The sequence below is a fragment of the Schistocerca nitens genome, unplaced genomic scaffold (genome assembly GCF_023898315.1).
Source record: "Schistocerca nitens isolate TAMUIC-IGC-003100 unplaced genomic scaffold, iqSchNite1.1 HiC_scaffold_376, whole genome shotgun sequence".
NCBI classification, from domain to species: Eukaryota; Metazoa; Arthropoda; class Insecta; order Orthoptera; family Acrididae; genus Schistocerca; species Schistocerca nitens.
The window spans coordinates 6,856,944-6,862,795 of NW_026045910.1; positions in this window are offsets into that span (position 1 = coordinate 6,856,944).

A 5,852-nucleotide genomic window follows, 5' to 3' on the forward strand; every position below is an offset into this window, starting at 1 on the left:
TATCGTTAGCATTACTAATAAATTCATTAACAATGTCCTCAATAGTAGCAACATCTCCTTGACTGGTGCGCCGATCACCCACATTGTCATTAATATAACTCATCTTGCCTTATTTCTTATGATAATAATTCACAAAACACAAAATTATAAGTCCTAAAATGGCAAGACCAATTTTCCTAAACCTACGTCAGAAGTTCCTTTCTTTTAAAAAATGTAAGCACAAGTTACATTGATAACTGCAAGGGCAGGTGCCGCCCCCGCACTGTCACAGATATGAAGCCAAGTGCATCCAGCTGCCACTGCCAGCCCACCGTTGATATCCGCACTCGACGTCCCGCTTGCGGCCCGCCACACGCCGCTGATTCCATCAAGTCGAACCCCCTTCTGCCAATTTGCTTTGTCGGTCGATATGCCTCCAGTCACCGTTGCCGTGTCTCTGCAGTCCCCGCACTCGAAGTCGAGCACACGGTCCGTTGATGACGGCGCCTTCACTCTCCCAACTCCACTTGCACTTACACGCCGTGATTAAATTAATATCCTGGCAATAAACATCCAGGCACAGTATCCTGTAACTGCAGTATTCCACAACAACACGCTATTTCATCGAATATCTACTGAAGTCACGTCAGTTATTTGGAAAGTTTCTTAACTGACGGTTCCTCCCAGGGGCGACAACTTATTAAAAATATTGGGAGTGGGGGACATACTGGGGGTCTTGCCCCAGGAAATTTTCTAAATTTTAGATGAAAAATAGAACCCCGAAAACTGGACTCTCGATAACTCGACACTCCGGGAATCTCGACAAGCCGGACACTTTTTTTTTTTTTTTTGCTTTTGAAGAATTTGAAGAAGAAACAAACACGCACGGTATTTCCGTAAAAAGCTAACTTAATTTACAGTAATAATCATCCTTATAGACTGTTACAGAGCAGTGAATACATAGCCCTGAAAAGACTGAAATTATATTTAAATAAATCCTAAACTATCATTAAGAGAATAAAACATAAAATATTGCTGATGCGCAGTAATAGCACTTTGATTAATAAGTGAAATAACTAATTTAAGCTTACTATGAATAAGGTTTAGCGTTAATTAAATAAAAACAATATCTCAAAGTTAATGTTTTAATACAGTTAATAAAGTTAATACAGTATGCCTAATACTTTCAGTCAAAAAGTATGTAAATACCGGACGTTTAATTGGGTCTTACGCCCTAAAAATATTTAAGTATCTGAAAATAACTAACACAGTACTATAGTAATATAGTAATACAGAACTAAACTAGTATTAATACTTCGAAACTGATAATTTAAGCCCGCCGGGGTGGTCGAGCGGTTCTAGGCGCTACAGTCTGGAACCGCGCGACCGCTACGGTCGCAGGTTCGAATCCTGCCTCGGGCATGGGTGTGTGTGTTGTCCTTAGGTTAGTTAGGTGTAAGTAGTTCTAAGTTCTAGGGGACTGATGACCTCAGAAGTTAAGTCCCATAGTGCTCAGAGCCATTTGAACCATTTGAAAATTTAACGTTATGTATGTATTTAATTCTCTTTATAAAAAAGATTTTTTAATATTGCCCCAAATGCCATTATTAGGGCTAGAGTGTCTTTAGAAAGGTGCAAATGTCGACCGTCTGACTGGCTTACTGAATATGGAGTCGTTGATGACTGGTCGTATATCCAATTCATCCAAAACATATCCGTGGCCATGAAGAGCAGCCTAGTTGTTTTAATCGCTTCTGTCCCACTGCTGATCGGAGATATGACTTCACACTTCTGAGGACGTTAAATGACCTTTCTGCTGTTGCTATCGTGATTTGAACTACTAGGAGAAGCTTAATGCACTTCACTACTTCACGGAACATTTCTCCAACTGCGGGCTCTTGTGTAACGTACTTTTTTTACATCACGCATGGTTTTTAAGACCAGTTGTTTTTATTAGCGATAACGGCTAACATATTCAAGTGTAAGCGCAGTCTCTCAATGTCTAGGTCATTTTTTAAAAACTCAGTTGATTTTTTCCAACTTTGTTTCACCTCTGTTTTTGCTAAAAGCAAGCACTCTTGTTCAACTGCAATGACCTGTGTGAGTCCAGTTGAAGCAAACCGCTCAGTAATGCAAGATTGCACGGTTTTACAAACTTCAGGGTAAACAGCTTTGTAATATTCCTTTCGGGTTTTGAAAGTGTGCGGTGAGCTGGCTTCGTTGTTTTCATACTTCTTTGGTATACTTCGATTCCGAGGAAGCGAAGGATCATCAACTTCTGAAGTTTTTCTTTTAAACATAATTCTCAAAAGTGTTCAGAACTATCACGCCTTCCATTCAATGTACAAATCAAGCCCTCATATATTTTCTCCAGATCGGCAACACTTAGATGAGGGCATTGAATTTTTTCATTAACATCCTCTACATGGTTCACTGCATGGCAATAAAGACGTAAAATGAAATGTCTTGAATTGTAACATTGACTCAAGGTAGCCTGCACATTTGTAACCTGCCTCTGTTTTGTCCTCTGCAGAAAATGTTTCAAAAAACTCTAGAATTTCTTCGAAGTTTTTCAGTATTCTCAAGATAATAGAAGCTCCCATAGTCCAGCGAGTCGGGCAAAGGTTTCATAGACCAGCTTGGTCGTTGATGCTCTCACAGCCTATGCTTCTGAAAAGTCCCATCCTTCTGTTGGATTCCCTTACGGACCTTGGCTAAAGCCAGAATATCCCTGATAGACGTAAGATGGCAGAAACTGTCTACAACTGCCAAGTCTAAACTTTGAGCAGTGCAGTGCACATAACGTGCTTTTGGTTGTATATCCAAAACTAACTTTTTTAGTCCTTTGAACTTACCTCTCATGTTCGAGGCACCATCATAGCACTGTCCTCTTAAGTTATCCATTGACAAATCAAGACGAGCAGAAACGTCTCTTAAAATACTAAACAGTCTTCTTGATTGAAGCCAATACCTTTCTCAACACAGACTTTACTAGCACATCAATGATCTCGTTTTGAATATCGCGGGACGTCCACTTATACCCCGAACGCCTTAACCAATCTTTTAACTCAGATATGTCATCCTTTCGGAGTTCTAGCAACTGAAAAAAATTTGAGTTTATATCTTTGTGCCCTCTAATTGCTAGTCCTTGTGGGCATAGAAATTGCACGGTAGTAAAAATTGTCTCAAGAGCTAAACGGCCTTTCTTCATATCACTATCTAACTGTTCATTCAATTGGGAGGCCACACTTCAGTTAGTGATAGAATTTGGTTTCAGAACACCTTCTTTATGAGTAAACGTATTTTCATGAAGACAGAATTTTCCCAAAGCCTTTTTCCAGTTAGGAAACCCTATGGAAGTAAATGCATCTTCTCTTTTTGAAGATAATTTTAATAGATTTTTAGCATCTGCCTCTTTGCAGGTTTTGCAAAAACTTTTACGGTAGATGCTTCACATTCTAGCCATGTATATTTATTTGATCAACCAAGACTTCTGAAATGATCTTCCCTTACCAGATTGCCCAGGTTTCAGCTGTGAACGCTTCTCGCCTGAAGACGACGAAGCAATTGACAACGCAAAAATTGTTAGAGTTTGACTTGCAGTATAATCAACTTCCTAACATGCCTTTTTGGTGACAAATATATCCACTGCAAACTTAATTCACAATACACTAAGAGACTAAAGTAAACGAATAAAATACAGTCATATAAAATAGTCCACTAAACACTAAAGTCGGAACACTAAACGCATCTGCAGATACACTGAACGAAACTATCCACAGAGAATGACTGCGACAGCAGAGTGGGCTTTATATAGCCGCGGTGTCGTAATGTCTCAAAGCGTCAAGGCGACGCAGGGTGGAGGGTTCCAGGCGCTTCTGCTCCAGCCCTTTTGATGTCGTAGCAGCCACGGCGCTGGCCCGCCGGCGCCAGACTTTACCCGAAGGTTCGCGCACCGGGACAAATTCCAAGTGTGCCCGCACCACCGTAACACTATCGTGATTCACACCACTCGTTTTCAGTTAACCTGCTTACTACCATAATAATTATTTCTTTTAATTCATTACTGAATGTATTTTAAAAGGTAACTATCGTCAAACAAGGAAAATAAAAAATTCCAACATAATTTTGTGATTTTACAAAGCATAATATAACTAATAATTTTCTTAAATTAGTGGGGGGCGGAGACCCCCCCCCCCCAACGAATTTTGAAAAGGGGCTTATGCCCCCTCAGGCCCTATGGAGTCGACGCCTGTGGTTCCTCCATGCACCAAAAATTTATCCGCTGTTTAAAACGATTCCCTGTAATCACTGTTCATATAATCCTTTTCATAACAAAGTTGAAAAATATGTTCTCTGTTAATTTTCACTCTTCGTAACGGCTATATCGCGCATAATCAGCAGTCACACAGGAATCTTCACAATCACTGTTCATAACATATTACATAGCAAGATTAAAATTCACAGTTCTTTTATGCACTGTTCAAAATTCCTCCCACTTCACTTAATCACCATCTGATCACTGCTTTGCAAAGTTCAAGCGCGATTTCCAATGCGCAATTTTCATCATCCAAGAACGTTTCCTGTCACGTCGATTACGCATCCTTTACTGGTAATTTCGTCAGTTTTGGATATCGTACTTTACGGGTCTTAAGACGCTACAAACTGTAAGACACATATTAATTTTTAAGCAATATTTAAAAAATAACATTTTTACCATTTCTACTATTACACTGCAAAGCAGAACTCAAAGAAAGAGATGTGTTAGGAAGCCTGTGAATCCCCATAACTCATGTTCGTCGCATCGTCACACTGCTGCTGGCAGTTGAACCCAATGTTGGCAGACAGAGATAAGTTTCTTGCGGCATTGCATGTACGAGGTGCGACAATAAAGTAATGAGACTGACGTGAAAAAAAATGTTGCTTGCCGTTTTAGTCAAGTTTAGTGTTGTCTCCTTCAAAGTAGTTCCCTTCTGACTGCGCATACTTTTTCCAGCTCTTCTGCCATTGGTGGTAACATTTATGGAACTCATCTTCTGTAATATCCTCCAAGACTCTTGTCACAGCTTTTTGGACATCTTGTGTTGTTAGAAAATGGTGTCCCTCGACCGCCGTTTTGACTCTTGGAAACACAGAAAAGTCGCACGGAGCTATATCTGGTGAATAAGGTGGTTGTGGTAGTACTGAAATTTGTTTTGAGGTTAAAAATTGCTGTACTGTCAGAGCAGTATGGGATGCCGCATTATCGTGATGCAGAATCCAATCATCCGTAATGTTGACACGGACACGATGAACTCTTTTACGAAGTCTTTCTAAAATTTCTGTGTAGTAATAATGGTAAACAGTTTGTCCAGGAGGCACCCACTCTCTATGAACAATTCCCTTGGAATCAAAGAGTGAGGTTGATGATCGGCCACTGCGGTCTTCATCTTCAACATTCGTTCTGCCTTCAGTAAACATTTTATGCCAGTGCAAACTCGAGCTCTTGATATAACCCCCTCTCGAAAAGCCTTCTGAAGCTTACCATAAGTTGTCGTCGCGTTTTCACCCAATTAAACGCAAAAAGAAATGGCTTACCGTTTCGCAATATTATGCAGTTCCATTTCCGTGGCCGGAGACACAAAAACGTGTTAACTTATTACAGCACAGCTCACGACTGTACAGTTGCATCGTGTGCCTAATCAAGCCTGCAGGGATGCCACATCTTGCAAAGAAAATCAGTACTTTGTTGTCGCACCTCATATGCCCATTTTTAAAAGTACGCGAATTTTAAATCAAACACTGACGTTTTTATATTAATTTCGAGACGCGCCCGAATTTTGGAGCCAGATTTTCGAAGAATAAAGACAGCCTTCCAGTCCATAAAATATGGC